This window comes from Macaca mulatta, chromosome 3, assembly GCF_049350105.2.
Source record: "Macaca mulatta isolate MMU2019108-1 chromosome 3, T2T-MMU8v2.0, whole genome shotgun sequence".
NCBI classification, from domain to species: domain Eukaryota; kingdom Metazoa; phylum Chordata; class Mammalia; order Primates; family Cercopithecidae; genus Macaca; species Macaca mulatta.
The window spans coordinates 187453931-187481589 of record NC_133408.1 but is presented as its reverse complement, the minus strand read 5'-3'; the positions used below and the strand labels follow the sequence as shown (position 1 = coordinate 187481589).

At 37.3% G+C, this 27659-nt stretch overlaps 1 protein-coding gene across 1 annotated transcript in view; it reads right to left on the bottom strand.

Moving 5' to 3' along the window:
• Positions 1 to 27659, bottom strand: part of CNTNAP2 (contactin associated protein 2) — a 2249322-nt gene that overhangs the window by 740994 nt on the left and 1480669 nt on the right. The gene's annotated exons all lie outside the window — the stretch shown is intronic.

Genomic DNA, 27659 nt, shown 5'->3' with positions numbered 1-27659 from the left:
GTGGAATGGGGCAGACCTGACTGGTGAGCAGTAACCATTGCTGATTTTCCATCTTTGTAGTTCTTAATCACTTTTAATTTAGCTTTCAGGTCAATCACAGGACATGGCCTCTTTCTGGCAACATTAGCCATGAATTTTGATGATTAAGGACCGTGATGAATAAAGCAATGTGCAATTAAATGAAGCACAAAAGAATATGATACAGTCAAGAGATTAACATTGAATATGGTTTTATAGCAAACCTAAAAAAAAGTACAAGGAATACACCCTAAAATAACAATTAAAGTATAGTATAGTAAATACATAAACCAGCAACATAGTTGATTTTCATTATCAAGCATTATATGCTGCTTATAATTGTATGTGCTCTGCTTTTATATGACTGGCAGCACAGCGGGTTTGTTTACACCAGTATCGCCACAAACACATGAGTAATGTGGTGGGCTATGACTACGACGGCTGGGATGTCACTAGGTGTTAAGAATTTTTCAGTTCCATTATAATCTCCTGAGACCACCATCACATATGTGGCTTGAAGTTGACCAAAATGTTGTTATGCAGCACGTGATTGTACTTGACACCACAAACAAAGGAAAGGTCTAACCGACTAACCCTGGAAATGTTATTAGTCTTCTTCAGGTGATGCATTTCAGGAGATTTTTGATATCTCATTTCTGATTGTTTTGCTAAATGTAATATCTCTCTTTTATCTGAGTTTTCTGCTTTTGTCCTACAGTTAAAATAAATTAGTTACTTTAAGGAAAAAGAAGGTCTATAAAAAAAGCTAGTGTTATGACATACTCATGAGAATGGCTCAAATGATATAGATACACTCTCAAGTTTTGACAAGCATACAGAGTAATGAGAACTCTAATATTCTCATCCTCTGCTGTTAGTGATGTAAACTGTTAGAATACACAAAGACATGGAATCAACCTAAATGTCCATCAATAATAGACTGACTAAGGAAAATGTGGTACATATACACCATGGAATTCTATGTAACCATAAAAAAGAATGAGGTCATGTCCTCTATAGGAATATGAATGGAACTGGAGACCCTTATTCTTAGCAAACTAACACAGGAACAGAAAACCAAATACTGCATGTTCTCACTTATAAGTGGGATTGTGAACTAAATGATGTGAACACATGGACACACAGAGGGAAGCAACACCCACTGCGGCCTTTCAGAGGGTGGAGGATGGGAGGAGGGAGAGGATCAGGAAGAATAACTAATGGGTACTAGGGTGATGAAATACCTGGGTGATGAAATAATCTGTACCATAAACCCCGTGGCACAAGTTTACCTACGTAACAAACCTCTGCTCTTGTATCCCTAAACTTAAAATAGAAGTTTAAAAAAAAGATGAAAGAAAAGAATATATATTCACCAAAAGACATATTCAAGGATGTTTCTAGTGGCACTACTTGAATTTCTTCCAAACTAGAAGCAGCCCAAATATCCATCTACAGTACAATAGAAGACAGGTTGTAATATACTCAATACACAACAATGAGAATAAACTATACTATCTTCCACATAGATGAACCTATCACATTTAATATCAAGCACAAGAGGTTAGACACAAAACAGTATATCTAATACTCTTAAATTAAGTTCAGAAACAGGAAAACACATATGTAGTTTCAGAAGTCAACAGCGGTTACTTGGCGGGGTAGGTTTTAGAAAGGGTTGTAAGGGGTTCACTGGGGCACAGGTAAAAATTTGGTCTGGATTGTGGTTATGTAGTGGCATCTACTTTGTGAAAAGTAATCGAACTTTGCATCTACGACTTTTACGCATACCTCTGTAAATGTTATACTTTAATAAATGTGACTTTGTGAAAATAATTGGTTTCAGGTTGGAGATAGGAACTAGAACTATGGGCCACCTGGCATGTACTGTATGGGAGAGAGGCAAGTAACTTACAAGGGCATTGCAGTGTACTCATTAAGAGCACTGGGTTTAAAGCCAGATAAAACTAGATTAGATTCCTTGTTTTCTTGCTTCTAGCTGTGTAGCAAGAGGAAGAGTGAGAGACGAGGCCAGATACAGGCAGGGCCAGACCATGAAAGACCCTGTAAAGTCAAGATAAGGATTTTGGTTTTCATTGTAAGTGTGATGGGAAGCCATTTCTATTTACAGAGTAGATTCAAAGAGATTTCCTAGGAACAAAAGAAGAAAAGGAACTGTACTGGACTGATAGAGAAGAACAACAATAGCATCTCCGAATGTTTCATTTTGGCTGCTTCAAAATAAACAGCCAAATGTGCTTATTTTGAAGGAGAAAACAAGGCTGAACTGAATTCCTAGGATAAGTCTCAAAATTGTGGCAGAAAAACCAAAAGGATGCAAGGAGAGCAAGATTCTACAATCTTGAGGCAGATTTTTGAGACCGACTTTTTTCTTTATGTAAGAGCTTGCATACCTCACAGCAGCTTTAGAAGTAGGTGAAATGTTACTTGGGGCTGAGAGGAAACAGCGTGCTCTTCTTCACTCTTCATATTAGCCAGAGATGAAACAAACAGAGAAACCACCGCCAACAAAAACTCTTAATTCTTAGGGACAAGATGAACAATTTAATCCATCTGTCTTGACTCTATGTTCTCTCACTTTTTAATACAAGTACAAAAACAGGGTTAGAATCCTGACAGTCCCATTTGGAGAACTGGGAGAAAATCACTATCTGTTATTTAAGCCATCTAGTCTACGGTACTTAGTGATGGAAGCCTTAGCAAGATAATGCACTAGCTGACATGAAAAATTTCTATTAATTTAGTACTCTGTTAATGTCTTAGTGAGTAAACACGTTTTAGTATACAGAAAATTGAACGTTGTTTTTATTTTCCAGAGAGCATAACAAAGTGACTTATACAAAGTACATATTCAGCAAATGTTGGTACAAAGAATTAATGAGTTATAGAATGGATAAATAAGTAAATAATGAACAATTCCACATTTAGAAATTAAAGGGCTTTAAAAGCTAAATATTAGGTGGTGGATATATTTTGCTTGACTACAGTAATCATTTCACTATGTATGTGTATATCAAAACATCATGTTGTATACCTTAAATATATACAATAAAAATTCATTCATTTACACAAAAGCTAAACAGCATTTGTAGTAATAATTGCAAACAGTTTGCAGACTGGTAATTTCAGGATACTACTTCATGAGGAAACATAACTGAAAACAATTTTCTACAGGCAGAAATTGTTTGGCCATGTTGATTTTAGCAAATAAGTTGTCCATATGGAATCTGAGAAAAATCACAAACTAGGTCTTTCATCATAGTTAATGTCATCTCTTATGTAAAGAGAAGTCATAAACTCTGTTCTTTGACCAATTCCACTTATCCAAAGAGGAAACAAGTTTTGCTGTTCTGATTTTAAGATTCCATCATGCTCTCCACAGTCAATTCCTTGAACCAATGAGAGTTCATTTATCTTTTTCTAACAACTTTGCAAGGACAGGGTTACATACAGAGCCACATGCAAAGACCTTTAAAACAGAAACATTCAGCTGGGTGAGGTGGCTCATGCCTGTAATTCCAGCACATTGGGAGGCCAAGGAGTTCGGGATCAGCCTGGCCAAAACGGTGAAACCCCGTCTCTACTAAAATTACAAAAATTAGCTGGGCGTGGTGGTGGGCGCCTGTAATCCCAGCTACTCAGGAAGCTGAGGCAGGAGAATCACTTGAACCTGGGAAGTGGAGGTTGCAGTGAGCCGAGATCGCGTCACTGCACTCCAGCCTGCGTGACAGAGCAAGACTCCATCTCAAAAACAAACAAACAAACAAACAAACCAGAAACATCCAGGGAGACAAAAAAAAAATCACGCTCTAAAACTGAGTAACTTTCTCTTTTCTGCAAACTAAAACATATCATAGAACTTTTAAGAAATACAATTAAAAAATTGGAGTTATATTTAAACCAATGTAGTCTGTTGGCTTTCCTTGGTTGTATTAATTTGCTAGACAGTTTGAGATGATCAAATGGCAGACACCAATAGCTCGCCTGTAGAGATGATACTGAAATTTTCCAGACACCCCCACCTTTCTAATTTAATGAATGCACTAGCCCAAAGGAATGGAAGACATAGAAATAATGAACTATTAAGCTAGCAAGTTAGCGCCACTAGGAATAATTCCTATAACCAAATTCAGAGCAGGCCACTCTTAAGGTAAGAAGTGTTCATTACTCACTCGCACCCATACAAGAATACCATCTGCTACTTGATGGTATCACTTGTCTCTTTGCAAAAGAAGCCTTTAGGGATGGGAGGCCTGATGTTCTCGTCTAATTATAAGTTAGATAATTATATCTTGCTTAGCTACATTTCCCAAGTAGTTTTATCTGAATTTCCTGCCTAACCCCTACACCTTAATTTTATTTCCTACTCTCACTCTTGCCAAGAGCTGCAATGCACTGTTAATAAGCTCCTTGATTTGGTAGCAGATGTAGGGACTGTGCCATCCCATCATAGTCTAAACGATTCCTGAATACATTGGGACATTACCCTTCAGGCTGTGATAGAGATGCGGAATCTGGAACATGGTTTGTAAAGGGCAAAGGATCCTCGAGGTGGAGAGGGTACTTACTGGGCAAAGTGTGTAATGTTGCACCTACATTATGTCAGATCTGGAGGGTTTGTGTTTTTGATTAATATGTGTACCATCTTGGTATTATAGGAAATAAGTTAAAAAGTGGTATTAAATGTTCTAAGAAATGAGTGGTTGGCCTTTCTTTCAAATGTTAAAGAAAACCAAGACCCAGAGGTATCTCTTGAGAGTTTAGGATGATATACTACTTAAGGAGAGGTCCTCGGTAATTTTATTAGAGACGAAGGGCAAATGGCTTTGATGACTGCAAACTAACTTGAAGTTTCTTCTAGGTAGGGTTATGTCATGGTGCAGGTTGTAGAATAGCCAGTGCTTGTATCAAAAAGCAATGGGCTGGGCACTGTGGCTCACGCCTGTAATCCCAGCACTTTGAGAGGCTGAGGTGGGTGGATCACGAGGTCAAGAGTTTGAGACCTGCCTGACCAACATGGTGAAACCCCATCTCTACTAAAAATCGAAAAATTAGCCAGGCATAGTGGTGCACGCCTGTAATCCCAGGTACTCGGGAGGCTAAGGCAGGAGAATCATTTGAACCTGGCAGGCAGAGGTTGTAGTGAGCCGGGGTCATGCCACTGCACTCCAGCCTGGGTGACAGAGCAAGACTCCATCTCAAAATAAATAAATAAATACATAAAAAATAAAAATAAAAGAATTATTAGCAGAAAAAAACAGCTGAATTTGGAAATGAGAACGGTGGAATTTTCTCTAAAGTCTTGTCGAGGCATACAACAGGTACTACTGAAATACCACTACTAACCTGTACTACCCATGCGTTCACGTGTTCACTGAAGGTTCTTTAGACAGCACAGACTGTGGCTCAGAGACGGAGCTGAGCTTCACTGGATTGGGCTAAACACTTCATAAGCCAAATTTGATTTTCAGAAATAAATATGTACTGCTTAAAATTAAAATTCAAGAATTTTATAAAAGAAGAATTACAGAAAAAAAATGACATGGCGTTCTCTAAAAACTACACCAAATGTTCAAGAGAAGTATTTGTATTTTTGAGACAAAATAAAACACTGAAGTTAGGGGCTGGGTTAACTGGAGGATTCTATCTACAACATGGCTGGGAGAGGAGGGAAGTGCATATTATAGGTAAAAGGCCCAGGAAAGATAGGTACATCTTGGAGAAATAGGCTTTCAATAACCATAAGCAGGACAGCAGCCCCTTGGAAACAGAAGTCTGGGTATAGGCAATTATAACTTAATGTGTGTGTTTGTTGGGTCGGTGGGTGTGCAATAGTGGGGGCATGAGAATTCTGACAGAGGAGGAGTATGCTGTGATTTCATCTGCCCCATATCTCCCTTAACAAAGACCTCAACAAAATATATTTTTAGGGCCAATAGTAGGCATAATGTGATTTCAGAGGCTAACCAGTCTCCTACCATCTTACTTCTCTTTAAGCAACAGCTGTTTAAAATGTCTTTAGTAGAAGATTAAATCTTTAATAGGCCTTGTCTTTAATTGGCCTTAAGGGACCAGGTCTTATTAATTTTTTAACCTCCCACAGAAATTAGCTTAGTGCCTTAAAGAGAGCAGATGATCAATATGCATCAGTTCCGAGAATGAATGAGTGAATGGTCAATTTCAAAATGCATATGTACGAGGTGATGTCACTAGACTTAAATATTTTTATACTAAAATTTAGTTAGAAAGCAAATCTAATGTGTCTGGTGTCAGAGTCTTTCTTACCTACTATAGGGAAGAATTTAAAGCAAGACAAGCGAGCACTGGGTCTCCTATCAAATTGGGAAGGGGGAGCAAGAAGGAGAAGATCTGAGGACCTTGGGCTAAGAGTAATCTGAAAATCAGAGTGCCAAAATCTTTTTTTCTCTATGGATAAGTGGAGTTGCTCAGAAAACTGTAGGAAGAAAAGGTTGTAGAAAGCAGCAGGAAGAGAACGTTCTACATTGAAAGGAAAAGGGTACAAATGAATACATTGAAAAAGACAGTCTTCTCTGAACAATCTTGTTAAGAGTTAGCCTTATTTATCAAAACAGTTTGTGCCTACATTAAAGCTGTTTTTAGGAGTCTGTCTTGTGTTGAGCAAAATGGCATAACTCACATCACCACAGCTTTGCACAGCTCTTAAATAGATATGAATATTTTTTACACAAGTGGCATAGCTATAAAGAAGTCTAAATCCCAATGTAATAATTAAGTATCAGTTTACATTCTGAGGACATCCAGGTGGGCTCTCGAGAGAACTAATGAATCAGAGGATGGGAAATCATTATGAATATTTGCAAACACTGAGAAAATATTTATGCTTTGTTATTTTGTTTTCCACCTCATTTCTGTTTCTTTGTTATTCTTTCAAAACAATCTCTTAGGGGAAAAAGGCATTATGCAAATACAGCGTCGAGCGATGTTTTATGTTACATCACCTCATTAGGCAACATCCTGTTAGGTTTCAGGAGTTCTTAAAAATAAAATCTATTCTGTTTTCTTCTTCTCCTTCCCAGGGGTAAATCGACTGTCAATATTAAACAAATTTAATGTATGTGGCTATAAATTAATTGTATTACTCTCCAGTCACTCTCATTTGTATTTCTTCTCTCGTATCTTCTTTTGTATTATTACATGATAGCTTTCCAGTAGAAGTCCATGCAACATACACAGCTTGATTTTAGTATTTTTAACAATAATGCACAGATTGATAATAAGGTTTATCCACCCCAGTGGTTTTTTCCATCTTGGTAGTATTTATTATCACAACAGTTTCCAGGGAGAAAATGATTTAATATGTCATAAGACGTTTTTGCTGAGCAAGTGTTTCTACATCTTCACAGTCGATTTCAAACTGGAAGCTCTAATATGAAGAAAATGATCAAAATATCTGTAAAAGCTACAAAGAAATGAAGTACTCTATCTGCATATTCCATTTGATCTCCATGGGGAGCAAAAATTCAAGTTTCCTGACAATGAATTCAAACATCTCAATCATCATCATTTTTCCCCTTCTTAGAACTGAGAAAAGATTGAGGATTTAGTTATATAGAGGCCACATCTTCTGAGTCCACCCGGATTTTCCTTTCCTTTGTGTTTTCTACTCTATGGAAAGGAAATTCAGTTATCTGTGTTTTTGCCACAGAGATGTAGGATGGGAAACCACTTAAGAAATCATCTCTGTTGTCCTGCATTGTCGGTGCTGGGTTGAGGGGGCCTCCCTGAAGAGTTTTGAAAATAAGATTGTGCCCTGTGAGTTAAACTAAAATATCCACACTCAATGGAAAGACGGGAACAAAATTACCACAAACAGAACTAAATGACTCCCAGGTCAGCAAGACCCCCCTGTAGCCTGATTGAATACATTAACAGAACTATAGAAAAAAGAAAGGGTTGGTGGGAAGCTGGAGGGGAAAGGACAGTAAACCAGATCAAGTTTGTGCATAGCCGACGGCAGCCTAGGAGAAAGGGCTCCACAGTCCAAAGATGACCTCTTACCCTGAACTCACAATCCTATCATTTACTCTTCTTGTTCCAATTCCAAGCCCAAGAAGCAAGCATCTGATTTTAATTTGGCTTCCCATCTGGTAGCCCTGAGGGGGAGATTTGGCGGGGTACAGAACAGAAGTGTCCAATCCTCTTAGCATTACACTTTTTCATTACAAATTAATACACTGGCATCCTAGTTTACGACTTGGCTCTCCATATACCTTGCCCACACAGTGTGGTGGCCAGAACCTCCTCTCCCTTTAGCAGTTAGTCTTCTTGTTTAAGTTAATTTAATGGCATTTTGATTATAGATTTCAATCTCACAGACTTTGATTATGTTTGTGATTGAACTAGAGTCTGTGGAGAAGTCAAGTTTTGCCAAAAGAATCTGACTTGGGTTTATAGAAAACTCATTAAGGTAATGTCGGCTATCTTAAGAGACAGCATTGGAAACTTCACCTCATGTAATTTCAGCTACTAGAATTTGAGGCAGCAAGTCAAGTTTCTTTTCCTTTCAGTGAAACTTCTAAACCCTATACACAGGCAAATATTTCATCTACACTATGCTAAGAAGTTGCTTCAGATAAAATCTCTGCTAAATCCTTTCTAATACAAGTGAAGGCCAATGTCTTCATTAATCTACTTTCTCATTAAAAATAACATTTTCAAGGCAGTTCAACATTATTTTTAAGGGCTTGTTTTATAGACCTTTATCCTACATATATAACCCCAATTATATTTTTCCTCCTCAAAGTATTCATTCTTTTTTCTATTCCTCTGAATCATGCCTGCACATATCTTATATATCTTACCTGAATTGCATTGCTTCTATATTAAGGTGAAACTAGCAACAGGAGAACAGCAATGTTGAATTGATGGAAAAAAAAAAAACACCAGTTCTTAAAAATATTGGTTATATATTTCCACGACATTCTCACTTCAGATCATTTTTTAAAATTTACATTTAGTCTATGTTACCTTAGATCTTTATCTCCCATATTTCACCAAAGCCAACCCCTCCCACTGAATTCATATCTGCTCTTGGTAAATTACTCTGGTTTCAGCTGTATGACATTATACATCATTTTTATTTTTTTCTGCCTCTGTCACTTTTAATCTTGGATTCACTTGTAGTTAATTTAGTGATTGACAGTCAACTTTTAGTTATCTACAGCCTGATTATTCTCCCCACAAACGCTGTTTTCAAATTTTAGAGCAAACACCTATTGCATGTAAGTAATCTGATTTGTTTGCATTGCAAATAAGCTCTGTGTATTGTTATTTTCAAGAAGTCTGCCCCACATAGTATAGAAGTTCATCAGAGCTAAGTGTCTCACTTTAGGGACATTTTGAGTAGAAGAATTGTCCTTGAGTAGTTTCTTTTTGAAACCACGAGGGTGTGCGTGTGTGTCATTTATATATTTAAACCACACACACAGACACATCATGTTATGTTCCCACACTGAGACACAGGCACTGATACATCCTCCGTTGGGTGACTTCAGATATACACAGGCATACTCACTTCATTGTGCTTCACAGATCATATGCTTTATTATAAACTGAATAATAAAGCATATTATGGCAGCCCTGCTTCCAGTAAGTCTGTTGGCATCGTTTTATTTCGTTGTTGTTTGTTTGTTTTTTTAATGGCATGCTCTCACTTTGTGTCTCTCTGTCACACTCTGGTAATTCTTTCAATACTTTATATTTTTCATGATTATTCCATCTGTTATGGTGATCTGCGATCAGTGATCTTTGACATTACTATTGTCATTGTTTTGGAGTGCCATTAACTGTGCCCATAGAAGATGACAAACTTAATTGATAATTATGTGAGATCTGACTGCTCTACTGACCAGCTGATCCCTAGTCTTTTGCCTTCTCCTCAGGCCTTCTTATTCCTTGAGACAAAACAATGTTGAAATTAGGCCAGTTCATAACCATACGATGACCTCTAAGTGTTTGAAAGTCACACATCTGTCAATTTAAATCGAAAGCTAGACATCATTAAGCTTAGTGAGGAAGACACGTCAAAAGCCAAGATAGGCTGGAAGCTAACCCTCTTGCACCACACAGCTAGAAAAGTTATGAATGCAAAGAAAAGGTTCTCAAAGGAAATTAAAAGTGCTGCTCCAGGGAACACATGAAAGATAGAAAAGTGAAACAGCTTTCTTGCTGATACGGAGAAAGTTTTAGTGGTCTGCATAGAATGAGCCACAACATTCCCTTAAGCCATAGCCTAATCCAGAACTAAGGCCCTAACTCTCTTCAATTGCATGAAGGCTCAGAAAGGTGAGAAATCTGCAGAAGAAAAATTTGAAGCTACCAGAGGTTGGTTCATGAGATTTAGGAAAGAAACCTTCTTCGTAACGTGAAAGTGCAAGGTGAAAGAGCAAATGCTGATGGAGAAACTACAGCAAGTTACCTAGAAGTTCCAGCTAAGGTAACTGATAAAGGTGGCTATACTAAACAACAGAGTTTCAATCTAGATGAAACATCTTTCTATTGGAAGAGGATGCCATCTAGGACATTCACAGCTAAAGAGGAGAAGTGAATGCCTGGCTTCAAACCTTCAAAGGACAGCTTCTTGTTAGGGGCGAATGCAGCTGGTTACTTGAAGAAGCAGCCAGGGCTCATTTACTTTTCTGAAAGTCCTAGGATCCTTAAGAGTTCTGCTAAGACTACACTGCCTGTGCTCTAGAAATAGAACAGCAAAGCTTGGAGGACGGCACATCTGTTCACAGCTTTAACAAGTTTACTGAATATTTTAAGCCCATTATTGAGACTTACTGCCCAGAAAAAAAAAATATTCCTTTCAAAATATGACTGCTCATTGACAATGCACCTGGTCAGGCAAGAGCCCTGATGGAGATGAACAAGATTAATGTTGTTTTCATGCCTGCTAATACAACCTGAATTCTACAGCCCGTGGACAAAGGAGTGATTCTGAATTTCAAGTTGTATTATTTTAAAAATAGACTGGGCACAGTGGCTCATGCCTGTAATCCCAGCACTTTGGGAGGTCAAGATGGGTGGATCACCTGAGGTCAGGAGTTTGAGACCAGCCTGGCAAACATGGCAAAACCCCATCTCTAGTAAAAATACAAACATTAGCTGAGCGTGGTGGCATGTGCCTGTAATCCCAGCTACTCAGGAGGCTAGGCAGGAGAATTGCTTGAACCCAGGAGGCAGAGGATGCGGTGAGCCAAGAACGCACCACTGCACTCTAGCCTGGGTGACAGAGTGACACTCTGACTTGAAAAAAGAAGAAGAAGAAGAAGAAGAAGAAGAAGAAGAAGAAGAAGAAGAAGAAGAAGAAGAAGAAGAAGAAGAAGAAGAAGAAAATGAAATATAGGCCAGGCATGGTAGCTCACTTCTGTAATCTCAGCACTTTGGGAGGCCCAGGTGGGTGGATCACCCGAGATCAGGAGTTCGAGATCAACTGGCCAACATGGTGAAACCTCGTCTCTACTAAAAATACAAAAATTAGCTGGGTGTGGTGGCGGGCACCTGTATTCCCAGCTATTCGGGAGGCTGAGGCAGGAGAATCGCGTGGTCCTGGGAGGTGGAGGTTGCAGCAGTGAGCCAAGATCATGCCACTGCCCTCCAGCCTGGGCGACAGTGAGACTCAGTCTCAAAAAAAAAAGAAAGAAAGAAAGGAAGGAAGGAAAGAAGGAAGGAAGGAAGGAAGGAAGGAAGGAAGGAAGGAAGGAAGGAAGGAAGGAAGATATTTTGCTAGACTATAGCTGCCAGAGATAGTGATTTCTTTGATGGATCTGAGTAAACTACATTGAAAACCTCTTGGTAAGGATTCGCCATCAGAAGCCATGAAAAACATTCATGGGAGGAAATCAACATATTAGCAATAAAAGGAGTTTGAAAGAAGTTAATTCCAAATATCATGGGTGAGTTTGAGAGGTTCAAAACTTCAGTGGAGCAAGTCACTGCAAATGTAATAGAAATAACAAAAGAATTAGAATTAGAAATGGAGTCTGAAGCTGTAATTGAATTGCTGCAATCTCATGATAAAACTTTAATGGATGAGTTGTTTCTTATGGCTAAACAAAGAAAGTGGTTTATTCCCAGATTGGAAGGAAAAAGAATAAGAAATTGCTCAAGGATACAAGGAAGGGACAAGTCATTGCCACTGATTATCTTATAACTTCATTATTAGGTTTAGAATATATTTTTAGATATTGCTAATACCTATATTTAAACAATTATTTTAGAACATTCCAACGCCAAAAAGTATATTATAATTTTTTTTACTATATGAATCTACCTTTTGGTTGTCTTTGATTAGTTCAGATAACATTTGTCTAGTTATTCCAAAATGCAAGTCATTTGTGAAAATCTATGAAACCTATGTAGCACAACTAGCATTTAGGAGGTACACACTTTTTCTCTGCTTTGGTTGATACCATTTCATTAAGATTTCTTATATTTACATTAGAACCTTATAAATTGTTCTCCCAGTTCTCTTTATGCAAATTTATAACTGTGATTATAATTTATAACTGTGATAGAGTAGAAGTCTGTTTGTCCTCGTTTATATATTATGCTTCTTTTGGTATACTTGAATGTCTCATAATGTTGATCCTCTTAATTTTGCTGCCTTGAAACCTTACCATTTTGACATTTTGAAATAAAAACAAAATAAAGTATGTTTGGTTTCTAGATAGGCTTAAATATCTGCCTTCTAAAGAGAAAGATTAATTGATTTTAACATTTGGGCCAACTAAAGTAACAGGAGTTTATAAAATTTATGAAATACTAAATATAGCCAACAGGCTGGCTGAACAGACGTGCAGAGTGGACTGTTAGTTCTAGTTACTGTTGCTCTCCCCCAGGGCCTTGCCTTCCTGCCCAGGACCTCCGTCCCCTCTGCTGACATACCCAGTGCCCTCCTTCCTGCTCCCCTGCACGGTTCCTCCCCTAGTGCCTCTTCCTCTAGTCTGTTCTCCCTCCTACTTATAAAACCGAACTGAGGGTGATTTCATTTGTTTGTTTGTTTTTGACAGGAAGCAAGTCCCTTCCCTAATGGAGTAAGTCTCTGTATCTCTGATGGTTGAATTTCATGTCTGTATCAGTGTCCCGCTCTTCATCCCCCCAGGTGCTCCCCATCTGCTCTGCCAAGCTGGGGATTTCTATCTTTCTTATTTTAGCAGGACCTTGGAGAAATCTATCAAAAGCAAATTAATAAGGTAAGAATGAAACACTGAACGTGTCACTTGTGTTAGGCTTAGACATAAGAGTTTCTTCTGAAAAGATCAAAAAAAGAAGAAGAAGGAAGAAAGAAAACATCAACATTTCGTTTCCATATCTTATGTCTGAAAAGAAGGGGATAACCTTTTGCAGCCTTTTTCTATTTCATCAATATACAATTCACATGTTCTATTTGAAATACCTTGATATTAAAAACATGAAAGTCAAATGCTCTGTGGAGAGAGAGGCATGGTTTTTTTTTTTCATTTCTTTCACATCAAATGTTTTTCAATATCATTTCAAACAAATTGTCATATAAACCACATTTTTTAATATACTTGTCAAGACCAATAGTGGATATTGAAAAAACATAAAAAGGTAGGATTTTTCAGAAAGAAGTTTGTGCAGTTCTTATAAATGTCTCTTTTGGCCTATTGCTTAACAAAACTGTTTGGGTTTTCATTTTTAACTATGCTGGAAGCACATATTAATGTTTCAATAGAAAAAATTAAAAATTCCCCAGTTGATTAGCTTATTAGGTTGCCTCATTCTCTTCCTTCCTTCCTTTCCCTCCCTTCTCCCTTCCTTTCTTTCTCCTTCCTTTCTTCCCCCTTCCTTCCTTTCTAACTTCTTGGGGTAGAAAATATATAGAGTCTACAGGCACATAAACCTAGATTTCAATCTGGTTTGGACTGTCAGCATGGTATTTACTGTTTTTCCTTGGGTTAATTAACCCTTCTAAAGTTATGTTTCCTCAGACATAAAATGGAAATTCTGATATACAACTCACAGAGATTTGGGGTGGAATGAGTCAATATATATAAAATGTCCAGGTGAGCCTTTAATAAATACTAATGCTATTTCCTCTCTCTTCATTTATATCGTGATCGAATGTGGAGATAATTATTAAGCATTAGTTATCTAGATATATAGATGACAATATATTTTTAAGCCTGAATTTCAGGTCCAGTACCAAGAGAGAAAAAAAACCTGAGCATGTTTTTATAGAGATTTTAAGATATGGGGCGAAGGTCATAATGGCTGTGGCATTCCTAGTCAGCTAACACTCTGCAACATTATTCATTGTCCTATAAAAACTATTTACCCAGCCACTGGTGTTGGTAAATTGTAAACAAACACAATAGGTAATAGAATCCAACTTCCATCAGCGTAACTAGTATTTCAGAGAAGTCTTATCATTCATTGGTGAGAAAATAATAGCTCGGGAAAGATACAGTCTCTGAAATAAAATTTATGGATTATTTTATTCACAGGCACTTCTGTGAGGATGAGTTTCTTCAACCATATTTCTCTGAGCATCTTTAACATTATGTTTATGTTGCATGGTAGTGGAACTTGATTCAATTGTAAGAGTTAGAAAACAAACATTGCAGAGGAATGTTGATGGCAAGATAGGGCCGCACTGCAGCTTTCTGAAGGTTGTAGAAAGAGGATGTTTGTATTTGACTCAATGGAGATGCTTCTGTTTAGACAGAACTCTCAGAGAATGAGGAGTTAATGGACACATGCCATATTCATCAAAATGTAGAATGAAGCCATCTCCAACTTTTTTGAAACTACAGAGAGTAAAGGAGTCTTTGTCTTTTGACTTATCTCCCTGAGTTGATCTACTTGATTCCTTCAAATTGCCATTGTTTTAACTTTATTTGGCAATTCGACACTCAACCAAAGTGTACCATCATTAGAAAGGAAGAGATAGGAGAATGGAAGATCCCTCCATACCTCTAACACGTGGATCTCACCTGTTATGTCTATGTTACGTCACCTGTCTATGTTGACCCAGAGAGGCATATGTGATACAAATGAGGGAATAAATCATTGCTATTCTAGAAATGGATCTATCAGCAGTTCATTTTAAAAGTTATCTTTGTTGACTGTGACGGCCGGTTTTATCTGTCAACTTAGCTACGGGGTCCAGTTATTCAAACAAACATTCTTCCAGGTGTTGCTACGTAGGCATTTTGTAAATGTAATTACAGTTTAAGTAAAAGTGTTTATTCTAGATCATCCGGATGGGCCTGATTCAATCAGCTGAAAGGCCTTAAGAGTAGAGCTGAGACTTCCTTAAAGAAGGAATATATCCTGTGGGCATCAGCTTCAGTGTGTGTCTGGAGGTTCCAGCCTCTCTTTCCTGACAGTGTGACTCAGCTTTGGACTTGCCTTGCCAGGCCCCGCTGTTGCATAAGCCAATTCCTTGCGATAAATCTCTAAATCTATCTTCTACTTGTTCTGTTTCACTGGTTGAACCTGAACTGATATCCCGGCTAATAGTACTCTGAGACCATATTTTCTCCCATTCTTAAGCCTTCCTGATCTTTCCTCCAAATATAACCTCTTCAAACAGGGGAGGCAGAATTACCTAATGCAAAATACACATATCAAAATGTTTGGAAGTCATTATGAATTCTAAATCTATTCAGTCTTTTATCCATGGTGGACATACCAGTAAGATTTTTTCAGTATTTGTAAGAGTCTTATACAAAATTATTTTATTGTCATTATGAAAAAGTTTCACTCTATATCTCAAGGTAAATGCTATTTTAGAGTACAGTAAACAACTCAGGGGTTGGGGAACGAACCCCCTGTGCAGTAAAAATTGACCTATAAATTTGACTCCCCAAAACTTAACTACCAATAGCCTACTGTTGACTGGAAACCTTAGAGATAACATAGTCAATTAACACACATTTGATATATTATATATATTATATACTGTATACTTACAATAAAGTAAGCTAGAGAAAAGAAAATGTTATTAAGAACATTGAAAGGAAAAGAACATACATTTATTAATCATGAAGCATAAGTGGGTCATTATGAAAGTCTTCATCCTCCTATCTTCATGTTGAGTAGGCTGAGGAGGAGGAGAAAGAGGAGGGGTTGGTCTTGCTGTCTCAGAGGTGGCAGAGACAGAAGAAATCCACATGTAAGCAGACCCTCACAGTTTAAACCTGTGTTGTTGAAGAGTCAACTGTGTTATTTTTACCCTCATTATATTCTCACAGCACCTAACTAAATATTTTGTATTCAATAAATGTTTGCAGAATGAATAACAGAGCAATATCTTAACAATACTTTAGGTATTTCCAAGAGAAGTTTAGAGTAAAAACTTGATGCTTTTTTTCAGTAGCTTGTTTAGGGGAAGTGTTTTCAAAAATAATTTATGATTAGGTTTATTAGGTGATGAATTAGGTTTATCTTCATTTTATGTTTAAAGTGGATAATTTTAAGGAAAATATATGAACTGGAAAAAAGTATGATTTAATGTCAGTAGAAAAGACTATCACATTAACTTCATTTCAGTTTTGCTTCTGACTGAAAGTATATACAGATGGAAGCAAAAACTAGAGAGTAATATTCATAAAGATAAAAAATAAAATTGTTAGTACTCTTAAAAAAATTTTCTTCTTAAATTTTGTTATATTATTTTATCATTTACAAAGTTTAAAGTACATGTTGTTTTATCTATCCAATCTTTTTAGAAGACTTTATGATTATCCCTTTTTGAAATTCAGAATGGCACAGTAAGTAGTATGGAATTTTGAAAAATAGTCCAAACATAGTTTTTTAATTTTTAGAATTGGATAATAGCTGGTTTTTCATTTTTACAATCTTTTATAATATAATAAACTAAAATGCAAATTTGAAAAACTTGGCTTTATGGTCTTTTAATATATTGAACTTTAACTAGTTTAAATGCAACTCTATAAACTCATACTTCTCATAAATTAGGATAAATCTGTTCATTAAGATGCGATAATCTTCAAAGAAAATTCAGCTTTGGTGTAATTTTTGAGTTGCTCTCATTTTAATATATAATCTTTGTTTAAAAAAGATTAACAGCAGTGTGCTCTCCTGTCTGAAAACTTAAGAAAACATATGGCCAGATAACTACAAGGAGAAATAAACATAAAATCCATAATTCTCATGCAGGCTTTGCATTTTCACTTTTCTTTATAATTATTGTAAGCAAGAATAAGTACTTATTTAAACATGGCTTTTCAAAATCAAAAGGTTAGAGTCTACCTTAACTAGAAAGACATGAGAAGACAGATTTACAAGCTCTACAGAGTGACTGGATAACTTCACGAAGTTTCCATTTCATCCTTATATTTGTTGTTTTAAAGACTAAGCTACAAACATAGGCACACACACAATCAAAGTCTCAGCTCAAAGTTCAAGTCTACCACTTGAAAGGCACTAGTAGTACCCTTTAGGTACAACTCAAGCTACCCTTAATAAATTTTGCCTTAAGATTAATTTATTAATCAGAAATATTGGAACTGACCAAAGGTCACTTGGTAAATAGCATTTCTAATCATGCACAAAAAAAAAAAAAAAAGAAAGAAAATGACGAGGGAAAACATTCTTTCAGAGTGGTTGAAAAGATGGGGGTGGGTACAATTCCTACTGGGATTAGTTCTATACTCATTTTGGTGACCAAGCATTGACTTCTCCATGTTCACACTTTCTTCAGTGTGTCAGAAAGGTTTTTAATAGGATACATATATATTTGAATCTCAGTTTTTCCCACTTCCAGCTATGATGGCTGATATGGTTTGGCTGTGTCTGCACCCAAATCTTATCTTGAATTGTAGCTCCCACAATTCCCACATGTTGTGGGAGGGGCCGGGTGGGAGGTAATTGAATCATGGGGGCAGGTCCTTCCCCTGCTACTCTCATGAGAGTGAATAAGTCTCACAAGATGATGGTTTTATAAAGGGGAGTTTCCCTAAGGAAACTCTCTTCTCTTGTCTGCTGCCATGTGAGACATGCCTTTCACCTTCCACCATGATTGTGAGGCCTCCTCAGCCATGTGGAACTGTGAGTCCATTAAACCTCCTTCTTTTGTAAATAGCTCAGTCTTAGGTATGTCTTTATCAGCAGCATAAAAATGGACTAATATAGTGGTCTTCAGTAAGTTTATTCCTCTGAGTCCTGTTTTGTAAAACAGAGACAATAAAATCTACTTAGCATAACTTTGACAGTTAAATGAGATAAATGTCTACAATGGCATTGTTCAAAGACATTTAATGAGAACTTCTGCCCTTCTCTTTAGCTCCCTTCTTGAAACAGGTGGTGTTCTTGTTCTTTACCAAAGCAAATTCTACACTCTTCTTTCTCTCCTGGGACCTATATTTCTTTTCTGTCTTACATCTTTAATCTGAACCTCTCCAATGTCTCCTTCTCAGTTTATAAATTTATTACAACTCCCTCGTCCCTAAAAATATCAAACACTTCTAAACCCCTACTCTTGCTTTGTCATTTGATTAAGTAACTTTTCCACATGTAGCCATCCTTTTACCATCAACCTTTTGAAAACTTTCCCCTATTCTTTCTTTTCCCCATGCAGTCTTCAGTGACTCAACCCACCAAACTCCACTGATACGAAACTCCAACAGCCTCCCAACAGATAATGACAGGGGATGGCTTCCTCTCTAGGATGTCTCACCATTGATTGTACCCCAATTTTCTTGTTTTTGCTTACTTTTTACTTGCTTGCTTGTTTATTGTTGAATACCCATCTCCCTTAGCTTCCCAATTATAAGGCTTTCCGAATATGATTCTTTCTTCCTACTGTTTAATAACTTTTCAGTTCCTTTAGCTAGCTGCATCCTCTTCTTTAGTCCCCTTTTCAAATTAGTGTTTTTCTAATTTATTCACTACCTAGGTAGATGTCTAGAAGCTGGGCATGATGGAAGATACTACGATATGGCCCCTGTCCTCAAAGACCTTGCATTGTTGTAAGAAAGAGAACATTAAAACACCAGAAAATAATGAAGAGCAAAAAGAGCCAGGAATAGCCCATAATCAACTGCTAAGTGACAGGGGTTAGACCCTAAGTGAAACAGGAATTCAGAAAAAAAATGGTGATCACTGTCCGTAAGAATTGTAGAAGGTTTCATAAGGAAGCAAATAATTATAGTATCAGAATTTTTATTTTGTATTTTTTTGCTTACCAGTTAATCTGTAAAAGAAGGATGTCCTCTTACATTGAAATTAGCCTTTGAGTGGAGTCTCGCTTTGTCTCTGACCCTTGTTGGAAAAAAAAAAAAGTGAACGGGCCGGGCGCGGTGGCTCACACCTGTAATCCTAGCACTTTGGGAGGCCAAGGTGGGCAGATTGCCTGAGCTCAGGAGTTCGAGAACAGCCTGGGCAATATGGTGAAACCCCGTCTCTACTAAAATACAAAAAAAAAAAAAAAAAATTAGCTAGGCATGGCAGCATGTGCCTTTAGTCCCAGCTACTTGGGAGGCTGAGGCAGGAGAATCACTTGAACCCGGGAGGTGGAGGTTGCAGTGAGCCGAAATCATGCCACTGTACTCCAGCCTGGTGACAGAGACTCTGTCTCAAAAAAAAAAAAAAAAAAAAAAAAAAAAAAGTGAACATAACATTCCATCCACAAATAAATCAACAAAATCAGTATTTTGCTTTTCTTCTGTGTTTTCTTTCTCCTCCCATTACCTCTCTGAGTCATCTTAAGAAGGCATTACAACTACTCAAGAAGTGCACTTGATCTTTGCTCCTGAGTACATGGGAAGATTGTACTTCGTCTTCCTCTAAAGTTAGGCCCAGCAAAACATGTGACTTGCTTTGGTCCATAAAATGTGCGCACACACAATGTGTTACTTCCTTGCAGGAGTATTTAATTGTCTGCGCTTAAGTTTGCAGCCTGCTCCTCCCTTGCTTCAGTCATCATGCAGGTGCCGTGAAACCAAGGCAGCCCAAGAGGCTGAAGCAATACAGAAGGCTTTGCATGAGGGAAACAAAAAAAATTGTTACATAATTAAGATTGGTCAGTCTTGACTATATATTTTCTGATCTTTCAATATAAATACAAGAATAGACAACATTAGGATTTTGATGATACGCTTAGTTCTTTCATTTTATTTTAGTTGTAGAGTATGTTTAAGAAAATTTCAGGGAAGAAAAAATGTAACTCACTAATTTTTTGATGTCAGTTAAAAGGATTTTACGCTATGCCATCAGCCATCACAGATCACATAAAAACCTGTATTCCTAGTGCCATCACTTGCATGTTAAAGTGAAGTGACCACCAATTCTCCAGATTTTTCTTAATAAACAACATAAGCCTTAGAACTGTTGGCCAGTTTTTCAAGTCAGAAACTTGAGTCACCCTTGAATTTTCTTCCTCCTGTATATATAAGTAATCACAACTCCTGTTGATTCCTCCATCTAAACTTAACAACAACAACAACAACAAACTTTCTCTGAAGTCCCAGTGGGCCTCCCAGACATGCGGTCCATGTGCACTCTGGTGACATGGTGCCAATGGACTCTTCATACCACCTCTGCTTCCTCCACTCCAGTCTCCATGGAACAGCCAGAACTTCCTTACTTGAAACCATTCTGTTTGCCATTCAGATAAAATCCTCAACATTATGCAGAGACTCTGAATTAATTTCCAGTTTCCTTTGTTCTGCCTCTCCTGACTTCAAGTTCCCTACTCCATCCATTCTGACCCCTCTCACTTCCTTCAAATTAGCGTGTCTTGATCTCCATCTCTGAATCATTGAACATGCTGACATTGCTAACCCAGAATCCTCCTCTAATTTTTTTCTTAGTTAACTCATTTGAATCTTTCCCATATCAGCTTATATGTCACACTTCTTGATACACAGGCAAAACTAAAAAATATTTGTTGACTTATTCTCCTATTCATTATTCCAGTTGAGGTTCTCATCAACTCCTATCCATATTGTAGAAATAGTTGCTTACTCTTCTCCCTGCAATCCCTCTGTCCCCTTCAATTACAGTGCCCATCACGCAGATGCTAGTTGTCTGGGCATGAAACATTACTAGATATAATTTTCTAATTTTCCCCTTTAGTTATTACTATCCTCCTTGCTTGTCTCATTTAATTCTATCACTCAATCTTAATACAATGATTGGGTATAATAATTAAGTAAATAATCTTTTGATTAATATACTGATTAGTCACAATAAATTTTATTTACTGAAAAATCTTTTATTGGAGTCGACTGATTTATCTATGTTGTCTTAAGAGTTAAATGCTGCACCTTCTTATAATGCACAGCATAACTTGAAATTCATTTGCTTGATAACTGCACCAAAGCTTAGAAATTTTTGCTAAAAATAGATTATATGTTACAAAGCCAGAGTCATGTTTTCTTGTCTTTTCAAAGCCACTAAATCACAGTTCAGTATCATCAAGTATACTGAATTTTATACAGCTTACTTTATAGGCAAAATTTGTAAGCATAATTCAATTTCAATAGATACAAAATCTAATAGTAAACTATCCAAAAGTATATATAATCTATATTGCTTCTTTCAACAAAGGAATCAGTAAAAAGTATCATTTCTGAGAACTAGACAACACTGAGAAATTAAAAGAAGAAAAACACTGGAAACTAACAAAGCAGTGCTCAATATAGCCAGAAAAATAGGAAAGATAACTTTATAACTCTACAATTAAATACATCTTTATGTATGTAGGGAATCAATACTTCAGCAAAAAAAATTCTTAATTAGAAAGTATAATATGATTTGTAAAATAAACATATGACTACAATATATATATAAGATACACAAATAAACATTTTAATGGCAGCATAATAGGTCTTGTCCAAACACAGAGAAACATTTTGGTTATCTAAGAGTATTAGTATTGTTGACTAAGACTACACAAGTAAGATCTAATGGAACTCCCTCAGTGCTTGATTTATCTAATTGAAGATTTGTTTTGTTTGTTTTGCGACAGAGTCTCACTCTATTGCCCAGGTTGGAGTGCAGTGGCATGACACCAGCTCACTGCAACCTCTGCCTCCCGAGTTCAAGTGATTTTCCTGCATCACCCTCTCAAGTAGCTGGGATTACAGGTGCATGCCACAACACCCAGCTACTTTTTTGTACATTTAGTAGAGAAGGGTTTTCACCATGTTGGCTAGGCTGGTCTTGAACTCCTGACCTCAACTGATCTACCTGCCTTGGCCTCCCAAAGTGTGAGATTACAGGCCTGAACCACCACACCCGGCCAAATTCAAGTTTTTATGGTACTTATTTCAGAAGTAGATTGCATTGTTCACTAATTTAGCCCTTCATAAGTTCAGGTGCTGTTACATTTACAAATCTGGGGATATAAATATAAACCATGCAGACATCCATTTGGATGACCATTAATTATTTTTCTATGTTTGGGTAAACTAATTTGGTGATTCCCAAATTGATATGCCTAATTCTAGGCAGGCTTTTCTATATAAAATAAAATAACTTTTTATTTTTCCATTTCTATGTCTTTTGTAAAGCTGAAGACAACTGAAGTAATAGTTACATTACGAGAATAGACATAACCATAAATATTGGCAAAATCATTATTTTTAATCTGTTAATATTTTTAAGTTTTGCAGTAATAAAAGAGAACATATTACATGGCATGTATCCTTGTAAAAATTGTAAGAAACTAATCATGTGTAATTTTACATTTGCTAGCTAATGGTATGGTACAAACAAACATTTATCAAAATAAAAATGAGGTCCATATGCATATCAACTATTTATCATAAGTATCATTAGAAACTATAGAGCCCCAAATGAACTCTTGAGGGTAAAGCTCTTAAAATAAAAAATAACATTTTAAGTGCAAAGCTATTACAATCTCATTTGATATTCATTTTAATTGCAATGACTATAATGAATATACTTTGTATTCGAACAGATGTCACAAGTACTACTATAGAAGTTCTAATATAATTCAGTCTTAGTTAAGAATAAGTAAATGGATATTTAAAATTGAATGTTACCATGAAGGAGGAAAAAAAAAAAAAAAACCATTACAGTAAACATTAGCTCCTTTAAAAAAACAAATTAAAGATTTTTATTACATTGTGTTCTTTCTTGTTTTGACATATACAAAATATAATAATACAAGGAACTTGCTGTCTCAACCACTCCTTTTCCTTGCATCAGCTATTCTGCAGATTAGTAGGCCTAGAAAATGAAAATTGGGACTGTAAAAAATGACTCAGAAGGGTAAGCTGAAATTCACTTTACAATATTTAGAGACTGGTATATCAAAAGGATTAAAAAATTGTATTATGCCAATTTATTTTAGCCGAAGGAGGTAACTACGTATGCCATTTTATTTCAGTGGGTCAGACAAGCCCTAATATTTCCTTTAATCTTCTCCCACATGAAGGACTAAAATCTTAAATTCCAACATGAGAAACCTTCATGCCATGAATTAAAGACAGTGTTTCTCAATGTGTGGTTCACAGAATTACCCATGGATGTTTGTTAAAAGCAAATATCTTGGGGCCCCAACCAACCTCTATGAAAGCCTGGGAGTAAGGCCATTCAATCCACACTTTGACAAGCAACCTAAAAACTCTGATGCATACTCCTGCCTAAAACAACTGCCCCAAGGTTGGATGAGGCAACACGCAAAGCTACCTATTATTCACTTCATTTGAATCAGCAAACCTTTTTTAAGTACAAATCCCATGTGAATCAAAGATTGGATATATATAGGATGTCCAAACAGGAAAGAAACTTCTGAGAAACTGATTTTTAAAGTACAATTTATTATGTACAATAATAACCTACAAATGACAGGAAACCCAGTATCTAGATGTCTAGAAATACAAAGAAAATGGTATATTTACTCTTCAGATTAAAAGTTTACTCTTGATTTCAATTTAGCAGTTTTTCTCGTGAAAGGCGTATCTGGAGATTAAATAAAAATGTCTTTATCTCATTATTAGAAAATGCAACTAACATAGTGCTTAATAACAAGTTTATCCCATTTTTCCTGATGTTTTGTACATTTTACGTTTTGTAAAGGAGAGTGGTTATGTGTGTGAGGCTTCATGGTGGTTGAGGGGACGAGACAAGGAATGTCAATGAGGGGAAAAGAAAGAAGCTGAACTGCAAGACCAGGAGCACTAAAGGTAAATTCTTTTCCCACCTCTAGTCTAATTCTCCTCGTACCTCAACTGTAAGTTGAACATATTCAGAAGCCATACTGTGTTTTTTAATTACCAGAGCAAAATTCAAAAAGTAAAAGCTGACTTTGGAGTTTAATCAAAGAAAGAAAGAAAATAAAGAACATAAAGCTGAGAGTATCAAGGTTCTTTCGCTGGTCAGGAATTTGCCCCCGTTTCCACCCCCACCCCAGGACTGAGGACTAATTCACTGGAATCCGTGAAAAGAGCTTCAGTAAGGAGCATCCGCTCATGAAACAGTGAAGATAAGCTGATGAGGCTCATTAATGGCTCTTAGTGCCCTTGGTCTTCTACATATAGTCTTTGACTTTTCCTAACACTGGAAACCAGATCCAGTTAAAACACACACACACACACACCCCCTATGAGAAGTGGAAGTGAATAGAAGAAAGAGTTGTGCGGGTTCTCAGCACGATCTCTAGACCAGCAATATCAGCATCACTTGGGACCCTATTGTATTCATCTGCTCAGGCTTCCATAACAAAATACCATAGATTGAGTGGCTTCAATGACAGAAATTTATTTTCTCACAGTTCTGGAGGTTGGGAAGTGAAAGATCAAGGTGCTGGCTGATTTTGTTTCTGGTGAGGGCTCTCTTCCTGGCTTACAGATGCTGCCTTTTTGCTGTCCCCACATGACAGAGAGAAAGACTTCTTTCTGTTTGTTTTCCTGAGGCCACCAATCCTATTGGACCCCACCATTATGACCTCATTTAATCTTAATTACTTACTAAAAGCCAAATCTCCAAATACAGTCACAATGGGGGTTAGGGCTTTAACATAGGAATTCTGGGGGAACATAATTCAGTCCATAGCACTCACTATAAATGCAAATTCTCAAGCACCACCTGAGACCTGCTGAATCAGAAACTCAGGGAATGGGGCCCAGCAAACCAGGTTTTATTATCTCACCAGATATTGTAATGCCAACTAAAGTCTGAGAAGTACTGGCCCTCAGGATGAAGTCCCAACTCCACAGCACAGCATTTCCTTTCCTTCCTAGTCTACTCCCACCCTTCCTTTCCGACCTTATTTCTTAGAGGATACTCTGTCTATACTTCTAGCACAAGGCTTTGCACATAGAAAGCACTCACATTTTCACAATATTGTGTACTATTGTCATAGGAGTTATTAAGAAATTATTAAGAAATTATTTTAGGCAGATAGAGGAGAAAAGGGGTCCTTGGAAAGTTTTTGTTTCTTTTAAAACAGCTCCAAAAATGTTTCTTGTCTAGCAGGAAAACCCTGGCTCTTAGAGTCAGCCTGGCAAACTTTGATGTGCAAATACCAGCCATTAGAAACGGGGTCCACCCAACATGGAGATTCCTGCCTTCTTCTTCCTTGCCATCACAAGTACCTGGCAACATGGCCGCCCCCACATATCTGCATGTGGGTAGAGCATCATGGCGCCCTGCATTTGCATATTAAAAGGCTAGGGTGGGAGGGCCAGTTTTTCCCCCTGGGCTAGGTGAATAACATGCCTGGTCAAACCAATTCCTTGAACCCTACGCAAATCAGGTACCACCGCCTCCATCCTCCTCATATAAGCAGCCACTTTACCACCCCACACAGGGTTTTCTCTCGTTGGAATCCTCCCTCTCTCTGTCTCTGTATGGGGGAGGTGTTATTTTCTTCCTTCCTTCTTTGTTGCCTGTTAAACGCTCCTCTCCTTAAAACCACTCAACGTATGTCCATGTCGTTTTATCCAATTCTGCGTGAGATTAAGAACCCTGGCATTCCTTCAGTCATTGGAGTCGTATCACTGTTTGCTTATAACTCTTCTCTGTAAACTACTCCGTACAACATTGCTTTCAATTCATCACTGTTTTGGGGCATCCAACAGCCCATTGGTCTCTGACATAGCACAAAGTTGCTTAACATGATTTTAAAAAATCAATATACTACTTGCTACTTATCATGTCCTTAAGTGTATCAAGTCTTATAAGTACTTAGTATATTACCTTACGAAATTCTCCCAATCACCCTGAGGTAGCCATTATAATTTCTGCTTCACAGAAAAAGACACTGGAAACTGAGGCTTAAGGTCAAGAGGTCTATTGTACAACATGGTGACTATGATTAATAGCAATGTATTTATCATATCTTGAAAATTGCTAAGCATGGATTTTAAGTGTTTGTTTCACAAAAAATAATAAATGTATGAGGCAAGGCATATGTGAGAGTTAGCCATTCCACTATATATATATATATTTCTAAACACATTGTACACGATAGACATATACAATTTTATCTGCCAATTAAGGTAAAATTTTAAAAAGAGGTCAATTAACTCCCCCAAAGTGACATACTTGGGAAGTGGTAAGGTTGGAAATTATGAACTCATGTTTCTTTTTTTTTTTTTTTTTTGAGGCAGAGTCTCGCTCTGTCGCCCAGGCTGGAGTGCAGTGGCGCGATCTCGGCTCACTGCAAGCTCCGCCTCCCGGGTTCCCGCCATTCTCCTGCCTCAGCCTCCCGAGTAGCTGGGACTACAGGCGCCGCCACCACACCCGGCTAATTTTTTTGTATTTTTAGTGGAGACGGGGTTTCACCATATTAGCCAGGATGGTCTCGATCTCCTGACCTCGTGATCCGCCCGTCTTGGCCTCCCAAAGTGCTGGGATTACAGGCTTGAGCCACCGCGCCCGGCCTGAACTCATGTTTCTTTAACTTATTTCCACTGTGTTTTACTACAGACACAGAGATGCAGTTTTCTGACAACATCTCGAATTTACTGCCAAGACTCCCAGAGCATATGGGACTTGTTGCAGTAAAGTTATTTCCAGTATATCTTTTGGAACCGCTCTATTCTCTACACCCCGACACAGTCTTGCACACACGTATGTGTGTTTGCATGTGCACACTCACACACACGCTAGCAAATTGTTAAAAGTTGGCCATCACGAAAACAAAAAATCAGGCTAGACTTCTTGAGACAAACAGGTACCGTGAAGCGACTATTGGGAAGAAAGAGCTCTAAATTTTATCGCTATTCTATATCCTATTTGACTGTAGACAATTTTTAGAATGCTTTCATCTTTACAATAAAGACACCCCAAACTCTCAAACGGAATTGCTTGAATGTTCACAAGGAGCTCTGATAAACTTTGTCTCACAGTCACTACTGATAATTAAGCACTAGAAACATATATGCACATAAAATTTAAAAATCAGTAAGTTTAAAACAACAGACTACTTTTTCTTCAAAATCATTCTTTCTTAGCTTCATTCCACAGAAACCATGCCAAATGATTCTGTTTTACTTATTTACAGCTTCCTTCCTACTGAAGACTGGACTATAAGATAATGAACCACACCTGTTGGATTGTTTAGGTAATTCCAGGCACCAGCTGAGATAGTAATTAAAAGTAACGTTCCA